Consider the following 19127-nt stretch of genomic DNA (forward strand, 5'->3'; position numbering starts at 1 on the left):
CTATATCTGGCAAAATTCTCAATAATGCAGCATAGGAAGCAGTCCTCCACAGGTGCAGACACACACACAAAAATAGGTCATTTATACCTCTATGTGATGCACAAAACCCAACAAAACATATTATTTAAAAAAATTGCACTTAAGGCAATATTCACAAAGGCAAGGTGTTTCAGTGCCTTTCTAAAAAAAATGGTGACAAGTTATTTGCTGATGGCAGGGACTGAGATAGTGGTCTGTCATCTAGGAAAGGAACATTTGCAAGTGTCCTTGTCCCTCTGGAATTGTTGTTTTTCCTCCTGAGTATATTGGTGGTGGAGCTGGGGGCAAGGGGAACTCTCATACCTGTTCATATCAGTTGAAAGCCAAAACTCTAAAGGATTTCAACCATGAAAATTAGGAAATGCCATGCACCACACACAAGTGATTTCATACTGGAGGCTGGTCTTGCTTTTCACTTTTACTGTGAACTGTATGGCCATAGGCAATGAGTCCTTGCTGCTATTGAACATCGAGTCAAGATAATAGACACAATCTAAGACACAATTTATCTAAAAGTAAATTCCTAAAATGCATTAGATTAATCATGCCTTACAACCAAACTTACTGTAAAACCAGCTTACAGTGTAGTCATCTGCTTGTAAGTGTGTAAAACTAGGTTAGAAGAATCCATTTTGGCAGCAATTATTGAGGCATGTCTTGATTCCTTAGCTAGGTACCCTCAATAAATGATTATTTATGTGATGAACTTCTTGGCCTTTTTCCTTCTCTCTTGGATTTGCTTTTAAATAAAAGCTGGACACGGGTCACTTCTATTTATCAAGAGCACATGCAAAGTTCCAGCAGTTATATTCTTTCCTGGAAAGGCGAGATATATGGGAAAGTTTATTACTATTTCTTATTGGAACATATTTTTTCAGCTGTAATTTGCCTTCCTTCTTCTGTCACCTTAACAAGAGAGGCTGTGAAAAGCGTCGCTGTTCTACATCCTAGTGAGCTGGATATGACAAGATCCCTCTGAGCGCTCTCCAGTCACTGCATGTGGGGATTCTGCCAGCCCTCAGAGCTCATAGAAATGATGTACTACTACCTGCTCTGGGTATCAAAACTAGCCATCAGTCATGCAGTAGCCAAAATCTGAACTGGATACTTCCGAAGAGGGAAAGGAGAAATGCCATTCATAACACTTCTCAGTAGTTATCCTGATGCTAATGTATTTTAAAGTTGAATTGTCTTTGTCTTCACCTTCATGAGGGGTGAAAGTCTGAATTCCAAAAACTCTGTATTGGCAGACCCATATTTGTATCATTTTGTTTTAAGTATTTGATAATTTTGTGCAAAATACAAAGTTATGGCTGGCTCTGCCCTCATTTGAAACAATATTCCATAGCAAATGAGCTTTTTAAGTTAGAAAGGATGTTATAAAGAATTTGGCAGTGAAGTGAGGACTTGATAGACTTGTGAAACCCATAAAAACAGCATACACATTTCTTTAAAATTAGGATACTATTTCCCTGCTTCACAGGAGTACTCTAAAAATAATCACTTGATAGTGTAAGGTGATGAGAAACTTCACAGAAACCCAACCAATATGTGGAATTATCCCTTAATTTTAGAGTATTGTTCCTAAAATCAAGATCAGGCCTGTTAAGTTGCCTCTCTTATTGTTGCTTTTATGAGAGTTTAATTTTGGCAAGCATTCCTTACCTGAGGGATAGCTTTTTAAAACATGATTGTCCCTCTCTGATTATTAAGACCACAGTTCACTTTCAGCCAGGATGATTATTGAAAAAGGTTTGTTTAATTTCCTGCCTCTAAGCTGTCCACACGGATTAAAAAAAAAAAAAAAAAAAAGAATCCCATTGTACTTAATTTGACAGAAATCAATATGATTGGCAGACTTTTCTACACAAGTGTCTAATATTAAACACACATGCTGCCTGAATTGTCTCTAACAGTCTGTGATTTAAGCTGGTTCCAGTCTGGGCATCCATGTCATTTCACAGGGAAGGCAGATTACAGTTTTGGCACTAGACCTAGTTGCCCAGATTTCCTCTTGCAGGTCTTCAAAAGTAGCTCCATTGCTGAAAGAGCATGGCTGAATAGGGCAGTCCTGAATGATCAATCCTTTTGTAAGATCAGAGCAATCACTTCCTAATGGAGCATCTAGGAGAAAGGAAGTACTGGAGGATGGAATATGCAAAAGCATATTGAGTGATGCTTAGTAGATACATAGGGGAATGGATACAGAAAGACATTTAAAGACAGAGTTGCAGAGCTTGAATTATTCAGTATAGAAAAATAGCTGACACTACTCGAGTTATAAAAGAATGAAGGTGAAGACGTAGGAGAATAATTAACTTTACTGTAAAACTGGAAAGCCTAAGGACTGAGATGGGGAGTGGGGAAGAAAGAAAAAAAAGTAGGTGAAGAGGATGAGGGTAGAGAAAAATGCAATTGATAAGGTTAGAGAGCATCAGATATTTCTTGAAGAATTTAGCAGTTAGGCAAGAATAAAACAGGGAGATTTAGCTAAATAAGTTTACCTAAAAAAAGAGTCCAATGATAATATGATACCACTGATTTAATATGAATAATTCTGATAAGTTGTGCAGTTTCAAGCTACTGCCTCCATATTTGCCTTATTTGGAAAAATCCATTAAAATATAATCATGCAATCTAAGTATATCCTAGAGCTTAACCCACTATGCCTTGCTAGAGAATGAGTTAAAGCCCTTTATTCCCTGTGCACTACTGGAAACACGCAGAGAACAATTTTAGTTTGGTAGCCTACAAAGGAGAAGTGGGGGCCAGGAGTGACAAGGGACTTTGCACAAAGCTCCAGGCCTGCAGTAGTCCATGGACATATTTAAAGAACTAATGACATTTGATGCACTCCAGTGCTTTTCAAAGACAAATCAAATTGCTCTTTAGAAGAATCTTTATGAACCGAGGAGGATTTATTGGTAGAGAGTAATACTGTCAAGTTCAAACGGAAATAGCTCTATTCTGCACTGAACATCTCTTTGTCTTCTCCAGGCAGAGAGAATATGTTAGGATGCTTCGGGAGAATCAGGTTCACCTTTTACTTGTGTCTGGCATATTGCTTTTCATGCAGAAGTAATGACCTCATCTTCCCTCTTGTAGGACCAGTTTATCACCAAGGCTATCAGTTCCCCAACCTCCCTACGCACAGCTATATAGTTGCATTTCCCCTTCATGAGGCCATTGGGTTTCCTGTGCTGTGTTACAGTATGCCAGAAAGCTCCATTACCAAGCTACCAGGAAGCACGCTATGGAGTAAAATTTGGTTCAAAATAACCCTGTCCCTATATCCTTCAACTGGGCTCCCGGTGTTTTTCTTCCTGATTTAGTTATAGAATAAAATATTCCTGCAGGAAATGGCCTGTGCTGATCTATACAGTCATATAAATATCCTGTTGGCAGAAGCAGCAGCTACAGCTGTTATGATAAAATGCTTGCTGCGGTAACATTTCTCAAAGAAATAAAATGATTTAAATGTATTCTTCTCTGTCATTCATGTATGCCATTAACTGCCTGAGAAGAGATTAGATTACAATGTATTCTGTGGCATTTCTTGATCAAATCACTGGCTTCAAGCAAGGCTTTGTTCCAAGGACTCAAAAATTCCATGTTACTTCATAGCCATGTAACTAAAATTACCTGTAAAACAGCAGTTATGAATGGAGCATGGCTTTTCTCCTTGACAGTTTTAGAAAATACCAAAATCTGTTGCTTTTCTAAGCTCTCTTCCCCTTTCCCTTTTTCCCCTTCCCCCCTTCCTCCCTTCCTTCCAAAGACAAATTCTCAGCTTCACAGAAAAGAAAAAAACCACAACAAAAAGCACAAACAAAGCCTGTGCTGTGATGCCCCGACTGCTTGCTAGAAGGCTGGAGAGTGGCCTTGAGGCTACAACTGTTTGGCTGTTGGAAAGCCCAACAGGAAAAAACCCAGGAGGCCACATCTGTGAGTGTGAGTGTGTGAATGGAGCGGAGCTACCCTCCCACACAACAGGAATACCATCAGAAATATGTACTCTGTATAGGAGGAGAAAAAATAATCTGTTTGGTAGATCACTACGGAAACCCAGCTACAGTATCACTGCCAAAGTACAGAAGATAGTACGGTTTGTGACTATGACTCAAAATGACTAAAGCAGAGGTCTTTAAACGATGTTGATAAAGCAGGAAAATATAAAAAAAGGAGCATGCTTTTAAAAAATGATCTAAAGAAATATAATACTCCCTTTTTGCATCACTGGGAAATATAACTAGAGGTTATTTCATGCCTGCAGTGCATTGAGGTTACAGAAATGTGCTACATAGAGCATGTTACTATAAATTATGTTTTCCTCACAGTTTCTAAACTGTAAGCAATCTATCTATTTAGACATTTTGTTTCAAGAGGCCTTTTCTTCTTGAAATTGTAACAGTGTGGACAGGAGCATTGCATGGGTGCATGTGTAAATGCAAATGAATTTCCTTTGGAGCACTGCTTCACCCTTTGCTTTTACTAGCGTTTTACAAACTGTCAAGATTATAAGGATAAAACCTGCATGTCTGCAGCCTCCCAGTTATGCCACATACAGGCTACAGCCATAGCTTAATCTCAGACAGTTACTGGATTAAGATTTGCACGCATAATTGCAGAACAATTACTCTCTGAAGCAGCTGAAATATTCTGGGATTTATAGATTGCATATAGGCTGCTGGAACCCTTGATTTCTGTAATATCATCTCAGACTGAAAACAAAACAAAACCAAAAAACCGAGAGCAAACAGAGCAATTTTCCTTATATAAGAGGTTATTGGATTCACTGCAAACTCTTTTTATTAAGGCGATGCTGCTCTGTGGCATGCGATCTAAGAAAACGCTATTTCATTACGGAAGACATAGGAATAGATCTTTGATTTTCAGGCTATAGTTTCACTTTCTTTTATTTTCCTTCAGCATTATCATGTATTATTTACTGCAGCACCTTAGTCACAACAAGAGAGAGTGTTGAAATCCGCCATTTAGAAGCTGGCAATAGGAGGCAGCATGTAAACATAACATTTATAGAGTTCTTTAGCACAGCAAACACACAGCAGATTATTGGATAAAACTTCCACCAGTGAAAAGCGTATTGGCCAGCGGTGGATCTGTTTGTCTGGTCTTGTTAACAGAAGTGCAAATATCCTGAAAAATATTGTTCTGTACTTTGTGACTGTGTATATTGTACATTTTATTATTCAGTTCTTTTGGCTGGTATCTTGAAACAGATGGGACTCCTAGAAAATAAATATTTAACCCAGCAGGCCAGTAGCTAATGTTTGAAATCATATTTAGTGAAAGTATAATGGCATTTATGCCATCAATAGTTACATGAACCATATGCCTATAACATTTCTACCTAGCCTTCCATTTTCATTTGTTCATAATTTTATGAAAATGTGCCCTTTGCTGCTAAGAGTTTCCTTACTTTGTTGATCTCAAATATATTTTTTTATGGAAGGTTAGAAGAGAAAGAAAAATCTTTTCAGCTGTGTTCAAGAAATGTGGTTGGAAAAATATTCTCTCTATACTTTTTTTTTTCTTTTTGTATCCACCAAAAATTACTCTATTTTGAAATTAAAAAAAATTTAAAAATAGCATATTCAGTGAAAAGGCACTTATCCTAGCTGGAAAAAAGTAACAACTTAAAGGCATGATTAAATAATAAAGTTTTAAATCATTGAAATTTTCATACTGAGCACCTCAGTGGGTATACATAAAAGGACAAGTGTATTAGCAAGGCCAGCTGATGTAAAACAGTATGACTACAGTGAACCCACAACAAATATGTCAATTTACATATTGAGCTGAGCTGAGTCCAAGGGCCTGTTGAGTTTCCTCTCATTTGAAAATATCATACTGCATCTCCTTCTTTGCCACAAACACGCCAAGAATGCTTGCATATTTTTAAGATTTTGCATTTGTGAGGGCAGGTTTGTGAATGACTTATTGAAACACTTGTACGATTTTTTTTTTTTTTTGAGAGGGTTTTTTTCAGGTAGCATAGGCCTCTACCTTAAGGAAGTGAGTTCCTGTTCTGTGCTATTACACACCTGCATCATTCAGATTTCCATTTTCCCTGGGTATAAGACTTAACCATGAAAAGAAGCTCTCTTATAAGTCATGTGTGAGGCTAGGAACTATGATAGTAGTCAAGGAGTGCAGGAGCGTAAAAGAAATTGTGGTGGGTTTCTTCCAGCAAAAAGTGATTACCCAGTTCCCCAGTAGTCATAACCTTGTTCCCAGCTCATGTGCCAAAAGAAGAGGGAGATTGGCTATGGCAATGATTAACACCCCTAGTATCCAAGGTTATCGATGTAGTGAGGTGGTCAAACTCTCTGCCTTCCAAATACAAGTGGGGTGTAAATGTCTAATCATAAGAGAATAGAAATTCCCTAAGCTTCATTTTTGGAGTACATCTTGTACTTTGCTCAGATGTTACCACAGTTCTGGACTTGCTACAAGATTAAAACCTCCATTGTGTTTTGAACATTGCAATAAAAAATTTGTTTGCTAAGAGCAACTTCAGAACTTCTTATCTTACAAGTTTGACAATGCAGCATATTGTGATGCAAATGTTGCAGACATAGGAACCCTGTATAGAAGTCAAACTTTGATTACTTGATTGCAACGATGGGCCAAAAAATGTGGGAGGTAGCAAGGAATCAGTCTTCTCCCTTGTTCGCACAGGGTGTGCTGGCTGTAATTACAACTACTATACTCTACTGATTGCAGAAGCTCCTGGATAGTATTGGTAGCCAGCCCAGGGCTACCAACTTATGCCCTTATCACGCCTATCAGAAGAATTTTAAATATAAAAGCACTTCTATCTTTTAAATGTATGGCACAGCAGTTGGGAAATTGCCTTTGGTGGGCATAATTCTTTCTTCTTGTGTTTTCTTTGCAATAAATAATAAGCTTAGAAAGAATGCCTTATGTTTTCCTGTCTCATTCGTGTTTGAATTATTGAATCTGTACAACACCACAGCACTTGCAGATGCAGTTTACTGTGCAGTCATGTAAAAGCTCATTTGTTTACCAGTTAGTGGAAACCTGAAAACTTCAATCTATGAAAATATAATGTTATTGACACAAAGAGAATGAGAGCTACACAATAAAATCAAGGCTGCACAACTCATCTGCCAATCTTCAATGCCAGTGAGAAACCAAACTAGTGGTTGTGGTTCTCATTAAAGATTGTGCCACTGAAAAGTTGAAATGGATGGGCAAGTATGGCAGAGGCTTAGGTGTGTATAAAGCTCTAGCAATCTACGTGAGCAGAAAATTCAGATCAGTCATCTATTTTCTATTATGGTGATGAAACATGTGACATGGCAATTATGTTATCACTGTTTTCAATAGAGGGGAAAAAAAAAAGAGAGAGAGAAGAAAAAGAGAGGAAGCCATTACCAAAATCTAAATCTACACTAGTTAAAGCCCCTACAAAGTCTCAAAAAATTCCTGCTTCTTACTGAAATCTATAAGCTGGCATTTATGTCAGTAATAATGTAACCGTGCTGTCTTTACTTCACTTACAACATAGTGCTTCAGTTCTCCAGGGATATACTTCATTGTCAATTGACATTAGGCCATTAGAGCCAAAAGAGCTTTGCTAACTTTGGATGGAAAATAATTTTCTACTGTTGTTTATACGGCTAATGTACGATAAAGGGGTTTGCTTTGAAACATGGTACCTTTTTTTCATCAGTGATTGATATTCTGTGCTATATAACCAGCCAGATACACAAAGGGTTCACTTCTCTTGCCCCTTTTTGAGACAGCATCACATCCATGAACAGCCTGTAATATGTCAGTCCTTCTGCCTCTCTTTGAAGCAGCATCTCAGTTCCTGTTGTCTCAAGAGACAACACAATACCACCAATCATTAGACTAGAATAACTAAATTCTAGACTCTGTCAGTTAAGGTTTCTCATTAAATCAGTATTGCATATTTGTATACATCATTGTTTCTGTTGAAAATTGCTGAGTGAACTAAATGAAACTAAATATTTTTTGTGATCTTGGTATGTTTTTGAAGGCTTTATGTGGCATTCTCATCATGCATTTTGGATTGTCATAGAACTGTTATTTATTTTAGCAGTCATTTAGACGTCATAAATATAACAACCATGACAGGACGTGACTTATGACTGTAACACTCATAAATTAAGATAACTTATTTTTTGACCCCTTTACAGGATATCTGCTTCTTTAAATCACTGCACCATGTTTAATTTACTATATGTTTTTCTCTGCTTTTGCAAAGAACTATTTTCATGGAGATGAGGAATATGTGAATGAATAAATTAACACAAACAACTTGCTTCTAGGGAAATTAACAATTTTTTTCTTGCTGGGAATAATAGAACCTATACCCTTCCTAGGCAATCACATATATTAGGAATACATCCTAAATCTACTGTATATAGTTCTGCTTCATGTTTTAAATGGAAATGAGCAATTGATTTTTATGTCTGTAATTTTTTGCTCTCATGAATTGCTTTAGAAAGAATTTATTGTGCAGTATGTGAAATGAAGCTTGCTTTACCAATATGCTAAAAGTAAACCTGGATAAATAATTCATTGTCAAAATATTTAGTTGCAAATGTAGCCCTTTTCCTATTAATTAATCATAGACACACTAGTCCTAATTTGTAAAATATATGAACTAGGCCTAATTCCCCATTTTGTTATACTAGCTGTAGGCTGATGTTCTAAAATAGAGAAATATTAATAGTAGCATAGGGTTACAGAATTATTTAAAGGAAAAGAATAATTTCTATTCATTAAAACTTTCCAAATAATGCTTATTGGACTTATCAGCTGTTTGTAAACTGTTTAATAACAATGCTTGCAAGTTAGTAGCTTTGGTGAGTGCAGCTGTTCACTTTGTCTCCATAGATTCTATTTCACCCTATGGATCATTGCTTTCTATATGAGACTTTTTAAAGCTAGAAAGAAGTCATTAGGTCCAATAAAGACTCTTGGAGTTAGCTTTCACATGGATAGATTTTGTGTTTAACTCTAGGACTCAGGGCTTCTTCTCAACTACAGGGGCAGTTTTGTGAGAATAAGGGCCCTTATAATCTAACAGAGCAATCAGAACCTCAACTCTTGCCTTTTGTTTGCAGAAACATGTGTGAACCAGTTTTTACACTGTGTACATTTAAAAAGAGAGAGAGACAAAGAGACTGAAAATAGAGAAAAAGATCGAGTAGTCTGTTATTTACTCTCCTTTGGCATGTTTCATATATAATCTCAGCAGTTGTGTCTCAGATGCTTAGCTGTCAACACCTTAATGAAATATTCAGTAGATCAAATTCTGTCTGTACCTTAGCACACATATAAGCAAAGATTGACTCTACATCAGTTTTACTTGCAAAAATATGGATATTTTACTCTCTTTCACTTATTATTATTATTATTATTACCCTAACATGAAAGCTATTTAAATTAAATAACGTAATGTCGTAGGAGGTTTTGGACAAGAAACAGAAACAATTCTTTCTAATCTGTAGACTTTCCCACAAGTGCTTTTTAGGAACCAGTAAGTATTTAGACTGTTTCATATGTTGGATTTTGACTTAAGCCTCATCCCACATCTGTTGATGGTATGATGAAGTTCCCAGTAGTATATGCATGAAGCACTATACATTAAATTCTTGTTTTCCCCTTTTAAGGGACTGGGAATGTGCCTGCAGCAGCTTGTCATGAAGTCCAGCATACATCAAATCCCCTCTGGGGAATGAAGAAGAGACTGACAGACCTGTAGCTCCTACCTCCCTCCTCTGAAAGAAGGCATTAATGACTTTGCAGTTGGTCTTTCTTTTACACTCCAGCTTCACTTTGTGCATTATCAAGGTGCATATCCATGTGAGGAGAGGAATATTGGCAACATCTCTTCCTATATTGCTCAAGAGTAATGAACTTACTATGGTAGAGGGACGAAGAATGGACTATTAATTGTATTGTTAAAGCAAAAATGCCTTGGGGCAATTTGACACCTAACAGTTGTTCTACAAAAGAGCAAGAATGTGAACTTTTATTGTTTGCTTTAAAGTATCAACAGTTCAAACAGCTAAGAAAATATACTGTGTTACACCTTCCGAATATAGAGGGTGTAAGTACACATTAGACACATACTTTGAATTACTGATAGCTTGGGCTTTACAGAGCTAAAGAACAAAGAAATACACTGAGAGAACGTCTGAATCGTGTTCAAAATAAAACACTCCCTGTACTTGACCCTAGAGATTTATAGTTGCATTCTTTAGTTTATCCCAGTCTTTGGCAACGTTCCTAATATATGAGTAATACTCCTGCAAAAACCTTGAGCGTCTTGGTTTTATGCAGTAAGGTTAGTCAATAATTCATGAAGGGGATTATTTCTTGCAAAAGCAAAATTATATTTTCCCAGGACCGAATTTTAAAACCAGAAATATGAGATTAGAGATTAACTAAACCAATATATAAACTTTTTTTGTGCTTTATTTTAGTATTTCCTTTATAACTAAAATATCTCATGGCAACATAAACCAATGTTTTGAAACTACAAAGACACTTAAATAGAAGTTTGCTTTTCAAGAGCACTGAGCACTTATAATATAGCAGCATTATGAGAAGTGACTGCTCAGTACTGTTGTAATGAAGACTGCTAAACTCAGAGACTTTGATCAGCCTGTCCTTCAGCATCCAGATGCAAAATTGAATTAAAGGACTCACTCCAGTGAAAGAAGCCTCTTGCAGGTCTCACAGAGGGCTTTCAAACCTGCCATTTGAGTAACAACTTTAAATTCTCCAATTTTTTTCCCTCATAGATGAAGGGGAGCTCTGAAGGGAAGATGAAGGTCAATGGTGGCACCTTTCTTCATTTAGGGCCATCAGTTATGAACTTTGGGAACTTAAGTAGGTTGACCTTTCCTACAGAAAACCAGAAATACCCAAACACCTGCCTGCCGCATTTTCTCCACTTCAGTGTGCTCTAATTGCTGCTAAGAAGAATAGAAATCACTGAGGAGGTATTTAAAAATTATCCTGTACTTCAATCCCCACTTCACCTGCTTCGGAACAGGAATTTGAATGCAAGTTTCAGATGTCCTAGACTAGCAATTTAATCTGCAGAGTATGAGCTATTTGAGACTCCTGAAGTGTCTCCTGTTGGATTTTTTCAACACCATATACCAGATGAAATATTCATTGGTACAAGAATTTGAACATTTCATCTTGCTAATAACTTACCCTTACATTATATAGTTACATACTTTCTGCCTCTTCTGGCTACCATGCCTCCCCTCCCCCCTCATTTTGCCAGCCAGTGATTATTTATTATTTCATACTGATATAAACTCAAGTGGGATTTGAAGAAAGAAGTGCATGTTATAAGCCACTTAAAAAAGCACTTCTTGCTTAAGTCTCTCCATGGATCTAGCCCCAGATACCTACGTTTCTATGCAGGTACCATGCTTGGGACCGGTTTTAGACAGAGGATCAGACTATAATAATGTTCTGAAAGTATTTTCTAAAGTAAGTAGGAAGAGATTTTTCTTAGTGCCAACTTTCTTATTGAGTTGTAATATTCTTCATAATAAACCACAACAAAAATATTATATTTGTATGAATAGTTTGAAATAGCAGAACCAAGAATATCAGAAACAGATACCATTGACTTGGATGATTAGAAAATTAGCAAAATAAAAAGATTAACATTCTTTTGAAGGGTGTCCCACTTCCCATTTAATAATGGCATTTGACAAGTAAGGTGGTGCTTTGAATGAGGGAAGATATGATGATTTAGCAGATTATTTGAAATAACATCTGAAGTCTGAATTAAAGTCCTTCAGAAGTCAATTAAAAAACTATCATTGCTTCAGAACATTATAGATGAAGGTCCCAAAAGCTGCCACTTTTCATTATTATCAGTTCAATATTTCATTTCAGATAAAAATTGTTATTATTGTTTCTATTGTTATTTACTGTAAAAATAGAGCTGGCATTGACTTTACTTTTAGGGATCTTTCCATTTTCCTTGGCTTCTGTAGACTGTCTTTGCTGTCACCATTAGGCAACACTCCAGGTTGTGCAAACAGCTGATCTCAAAATTGAGAAAGGCCAAATTTTCATTGAAAGTAACACTAACCTTATTCCATGAGCCCAAATCCCTGAAACCTGTGTCTAGAGAGAAAACTTAAAAGCTCATCTAGTCCCTGAAAAGAGTGAGCAACATCAGAATCCAAAAATCCCTGAAGTCCAGCTGAGGCTTCAAAGTACTTCAGTACTCCCTATTGCATGGAAACTACATCTGACAAGTCAATTTGTTATCTGCCTCCAGGAAGCTGCCAAAGTGACAGGCAGGATTCTCTGAAAGTTTGCCCCAAAGAATGCATTCCACCTTCTGTTTTCAACAACTGGCCTTTTTTAAAAAAAAAATTCCAGTCTCTTGGAAAATTTCTGTCTATCATCTCTTGTAAAAACTTCATTAATTTTCCTCATCTGATTAATTTAGACAGAAAACATTTACACACGCCATTGCCATTGGGCTTTGAGCAACCTGGTCTAATGAAAGGTGTCCTTCCCCATGGCAGCGGGGTTAGAACTAGATGATATATAAGATCCCTTCCAGTCCCAACCATACTATGATCCTGTGATTCTGTGATTTATTGATCTTCAGTGAGGTTCATTAGAAGTTCTAGTTAAGTGTGAGATCTAGTTAAATCTTTGTGAAGAAACAAAGCAAAACAAAAATAAAGGAAACACTACTGGTTTCCCAAATAAACAACCAAAACATCTAAGCCTGATATACTGCAGTATAGCATTTCTGAAGATTAAATTGCTTAGCTCGCTCTCATCTTCTTCAGCACGGACATTCTCCATGACTGGTCTATACTTCCAGTATGCTCCAGAGCAAGGGACCCACTGCACTAGGACATGTGGTAACTAACAAACATGAACTCAGTCCCCCAGGAAGAGTGGGAGCACGAGACACAGGAGCTGCAACTTTCTTGGCACACACAGGTATGCTAAGGTACTGCAGCAAAAGTTTGGGATGGAAAACTTAAGTTTTCTACTAGAAAAGAGGTATGTTTTATCTAAATTTTCTATATTTAATGTTTGTGTCTAACGAGTTAACAGAATTATGTGAAAATATGTTAAATTACTTACTTATTTCCATCAAAACATTCTACATCAATAAAAATAATAATTTCAGTAATCTGCAGATCTGGCGGTGAATATGAACTGTCTAACTCTTGTTTGTGAAAGTTTTGTATTTGGTGTATAATAGGTATTATTTAGACAATTCTACAAAGTCTATGTTTTTAGTTTATATTGACTAGTAAATGTTCCTTTCTTGTCTTCCCATGAATTTGAATGTTACCATGATGATTTTAGTCCCCAAATGTATCCATATAGCTAAGAAATTGTATTCAAATCAGCTAAGAAATCTAAATCATATTAAATCTCTTTTCCAAACAGTTTCTTGTAAAAAGTAGCACAAACTGATACCAGCAATCTATTTGCTTCCCATTTTGCTACTGTTTGATCTGCAAAGACATGTTCACAGTGGGTCTAGATGTCCCTTATTTGAATAAGAAGAAAATATATTTTGATCCATTGATATTTACATAACAGAAGAAAATATTTGGAAAACTACAAGAATTTCCTAATTAAATTGTAGCAATTTCTCTCTCATGAACTTGTATGGGATCAAAACAGGATTTGAAAACCCTAAGAATTAGTGCAAACATTTCCTCAGCTGAGTCTGCAGTTCATTTTAAGCATGTTTGCCTAGATTAAACAAGTTAGAAATTTCCTAATATAAGACATGTAAATCTAGAGAAATCTACAAAAGAAAGAGTTTTTTATTAATCTCAGATGGAAATGGTTTCTTATGAAAACTTTTTAGCCTAGAAATTATTATCTAGAGGACACAATTACTTAACAGGAACATTTAAATGCACCAGGATGTTTTCCCTTCATCATTACCAAGTAGTTGTTGCCAACAAGTTAAATAGAAGCCAATGGTGTTGAAATGTCCTTTGCTTAACTGAGCGGTTGTCTTTCTTATTTGTGCTAGATTGCTATTATATGAGCTGGAAGCATCATTCTAACCCTGCTGCAGACAAATTTCTAAAGTCCTGCCACTTTTCTTTTCCCTTCCAGCTCTTTGCCTCTTTTCCTGAATTACACAGAGCCATTACTTACCTCACGCAGAAAGGTGGCAAAGGTGAAAAGTTCATTCCAAATCCAGGGGCCTACAATTTGAGCTGACAAGGAAGCATTGCTGCTGGCCAAGAATAGAGGATGGAGACTCATATAGTAACGGCTGGAAAAAAGCTGTGTCAAAGGAGGGCAAAGAAGAAGGAAGAGCAGATGGTCCATGCCAGAATATATTGTTGCATTTCTGGTGTCACATACAAGTTACTTTATCACCTAATTCCACTTGTGCTGTATCATGTCATGTTTCCACTGACCTCAGTGACTGACTCACATGTATAAATCAAAGATACTAATATCCTAACCTTCCATTTGAGCACTTTGAACTTAAAATCACCAATGTTACTGTTAAATAATACTGACTCTGTCCTTACCTCTGCAAAGGCAACATCTTTGACTGAGCAACATAGCTCAAATTTCATAAAGATAGTCTCAAAACCAATTAATAATCACAAAGTTGGTACCTGAGGGATATTCCTCTCAAATTTTGCCACCCAAATGTTATTTATATAAGTATAAATGAATTCTCCACTTTAGTCAATGGAAAAGAACATTCACCTCCAGAGTGCCATAAATGACACTGTAAGGTAAGTGAATGAATTGTTGGGATCCATCGTGTTCTGAAAGCAACTTTCAGTTGGCTAAAATTAGTGAGAAGAATGTATCATCTTGCAAATCTAGGTCCTTATGTTTTCTGTTTAATGTAGCAAGATAAACCAAACCTGAATTGAGTCATCTGACTGACACTCAGTTTATTTACACTTATATCTGGGCTCTTCACCCTGAGCCTTTATAGTTAACGGAGACCTGAGCATTGTGAAGTCATTAAAATCCAGGGTGCTATTTAGTTCATTCTCAGTAGGCAGATGAAGTAGGTCAAGTGGATCATGGCCTAAAAGTACCTATATCTCTCTGGTAATTATAAGGGGAAACTGGGGAAACCTAAGTTAGTGACTTCCTAAATGGTGCAAACCAACATGCACTGATATTGCTCATCAATTTTTCTTGAAATCCTTGTCAGATCCTAAATGCCCTGAATTACTCCTGGATTTCCCACTTACCACTCCTTTTTTAATGCTCAGCCCAGTTAAGATTATTAAATAAGATGTAGAAGGTGTGGTGTCTAAGTATGCCTGGACTCAAACACTGAAAAACCTACTGTTTAAAAACATTTTCTCCTTTTACTTTTAGCAAACAACCATTTGTACAGGATATGGAAAAGAAACATTCAACACTGTTTGGATAAATATTTACTTAGCTGTTCAAAATTTCTTGCAGACAGGGAAAATACGATGCCCAATGATACCCTTTACAATTGTCAAAAGTGCATTTAGAGTGTTCTAAAAGCAAGAAGAGGTCTGCTTTTTAAAGTCATTGATCATATTTGGGACCAGAAATATTGAATGACGGTAGCCACAACTCCTCCTTACAGGCATCCAATTCTGACCTGATAGAATTTCTGCTAAGGAGATTGTTTTGCATGGTGTTGGAAAGCAAAGTTGCATAAGTAGCAGATGTGGATTTTCGCATTTGCAATGCCTTTCTGTCTGAGTAGTGATAGTTCTGATAGATATTTTGACGTGGCATGCTGACAGAAAACAGGAAAACAGACATGCTAGGGATGAGCTGGAAGACCACTGAAGTAATTTAAAAAAATAAAGACTGTCAAAAGCTGTAACATGAATACACTGATCTCTATTACAGGTGTCACAAGACAGTCGAACAAGATTGTGTGATAGATATCCAGAAGAAACTACTTATGGCACTGTGTCAGGAGAAACAACCACAATGGCAGCCTTCCAAATGCCTGAAAGGTTTGCAAGGCTGACCAACTGCATTAGCAGGGATAAGAGCATGAGCTGGTCTATTTGTGAGTTTTCTACTTGTGCTGCATCACTCAGATAAGTGTTGCAAAGCAAGTTGTTGTTGAACATAAGAATTGAGAAAATCAAGAAAGCCCTCCTGAAATCACCAGTATTGTTTAAGATAAATTGTTATAAAACAATAATATTTTGTAAGTAAGTTGTTTATTTTTTTCTCTTGCTTTCAGGAAAAGATTACAAGAGGAAAAAAATAAAGTGGTTTTTTTAAATGAAAACAGAAGCTCACAAATAAAATTATTCTAGAAACAAAGTTGAAGAAAAAAATGTAACACAGTAACTGAAACTCAAAACTGAAAAACACATGGAAAACTGCAAAATATGCCACTGCTGAAGAAGTTCTTGGCAGTGCAAAGTAGACTTATGTACCTATGCCCCATTAATTTTCAATAAGATCTGGATAACTACCTGTTCTTGATGCCTTTGAAAATGTTCCTATATCAATCCTTAAAACAATTTGCACTCTTCTGCAAATTTTACTATAAAAAGCAGTGCACTATATACTATTTTCTTGTATTTTCTTTGCAATTATTTCATATTTTTGAAGAGCTTTTCCTGTTCTGTTCAACCTTGCAATAAGTTTATTAAATGGACATGTTCTTAAGGAATCACAGTTCAGTACTTGGATTTTACTGCAGGGTCAAATGCAAAGTCCACACATAGCTATGATGAAAACAGATGCTTAGTGTAAGTATACGCCTGACAATGACAAAAATGGCAATCAAGGGTAAGGAGAGGGGATTCCAAAGTTCCAGAAAAATTTGGACACCAACATCCTAGAAAACCCCAGCAATGAGTCTGAGAATAAAATGTTAACTAACTGGAAAACTCTTACTGTTTTCAGAGAGCCAGGATTCACCTCGTTGTTTATTTCCTAGTCAGGTATTAAGAGCATACTAAAATAATTAATTTAGCGGAAACTGGTCTTGATACTATATCTATCTTATCCGGTCCTTCATTCAGAAAGGAAATCAATCACATTTGTCCCAAATAATTGTAATGTCATTTATGCATGCTTGTATCTAGGATGATGTCCATGGCATGGTATGGTCACAGATTAAATAATCCTAAAAGTACTCTTGAAATATTATCAGAATAATAAATTATTTTAGTTTCCCATGAGACCGCCTCTGTGCAATGTAGTTCACAGATGACAGAGACAAAGCTTCAGTGCTCCGTGTTAATGAGCCTCGCGGAAGAGATGCCTATTCTTGGCTAGCAGGTAGAATAGGTTTGCACACAAGATAAAATTCTCATAATGGTAGAAAATGGAATTGGTTCATCAGTACATAAAAAAAAACCTTATCACTTTCTCTCTATTGCATTGTTTTGGCTAATTGACTGCTTTTTATCATCAGCTGAGGATTGGGCCCAGCAATAGTAGCATGCATACATATAATCACTAAATCAAAGAAAACAAGGGAACAGATTTTTATAACAGATTATGGTATCTTATTTGAATATTTCATAAATCCTGCTAAGAAACCTCCCATGTAATTCTAGACTATGATCAATAAAAAGAATATGACATAAAAAGTATTACAGGAGATGATGAAAATGAAATTTCTGTCTTAGTAGATGGATGAGAAAACTTATTAGTTTGTCCTTAATTTTTAAAAAGTCACAATGGCATATTAATAAATTGGTGTGGTCTTCGAAGGATACTCAGAAAACTTGTCTGCTGCAGTTCATAAATCTCCCAAGTGTTTTGGAATTACGAATGCCTTTAGGACACAGAAACACAAACTGCTGGTTCAATGTCAGCTCTGTAAAAAACTGCAAATGTTTAAACAAATAATGAGATAAAAAGTAATGCATAATTAAAGGGTTTCTTCAGAAGAAGTCTGAGTTATATTTATTTTAAGGGTTGCAGTGAAATACATTTGCACCTGTATATGCTCCAAAGGTGTCATTTTCACAAGTCTTATTGCACAAATAGGGCCTAAGCACATAATACATTATTAAAAGGGTTATGCATTTCAAAGAGAATAAAACTACATGAAAATAAATTTAATATTTAATTTCAATAATATATCAGAATTGCTAGTATACTTGTTCAGAAGAAGAGATTTAAACAAAAGATCAAGCAACACAGGTCAATATTTTGTGTTTTGTTTTGTTTTGTTTTGAAATGGTATTTACGAACAGTCTAACAAAGGACCATTTTGAATCAGTGTAATTGGCTCTATTTAAAGGGTGACAAAGGTAAGATCTGTTCTCTGTTTCACAGTTTCTCTGGTGAAAATACTGATTTGAAATTGTCCATATTAGTACAGCAGTAGCAATATTTACCTTCTCCAGGCAATCCGAGCACATCCTAACTAGCTCAGTAACATGAGGGATGTGGAATATTTGCCATAATAGGCTTCAGGCTCAGAATACACTCTCTCCGTAATGTAACACATCAGGCAACAGAAACTTTTTTCCAGACACAGTCAAGGGCCTTTCTGATTTGGGCAAATTGCTAGAAATGCTCTGCAGATTCCTTCAAAATGTGACATATGAACCACATGACTATAAGTAAAGTACTTCACTGTGAATCTTAAATTAGGAAGCTAATCCCTTTAGTTGCTTTATTTCTAGTTAGAAAACTGCTTTTCTTGCTCAGGCCACAGACACAGAGAGGTAATACTCAGTTTTTACTGAAAGGAGTCTGGTCCCTGAGCTGTAAGAGTTTTTCCATGAAGCAAACACAAGGGTGGTAAGAGTAGCCAACTGGGAAATTCATTACAGCACTACACACCTGGCCTGGACTGTCATTCCTGTGGAAACACCAGTGTAAGCAACCCCAGCAAATGGCTCATTCTACCTGGGACTAAAGATGGTGTTTCTGTCCTAAATCAGGGACCACAAGGTCCTTAAATTTAAGTGTGGTGATTTTGGCCTCCTACATTCTGGACAAACTTCAGGAGTATAGTTATCCTGCTCTTCCATGAGTTCCACCATGCCTATGACAAGCTGGTGTGACAGATCCTGGGTTTTTTT

This window comes from Egretta garzetta, unplaced genomic scaffold (genome assembly GCF_000687185.1).
Source record: "Egretta garzetta isolate BGI_Z169 unplaced genomic scaffold, ASM68718v1 scaffold6, whole genome shotgun sequence".
NCBI classification, from domain to species: Eukaryota; Metazoa; Chordata; class Aves; order Pelecaniformes; family Ardeidae; genus Egretta; species Egretta garzetta.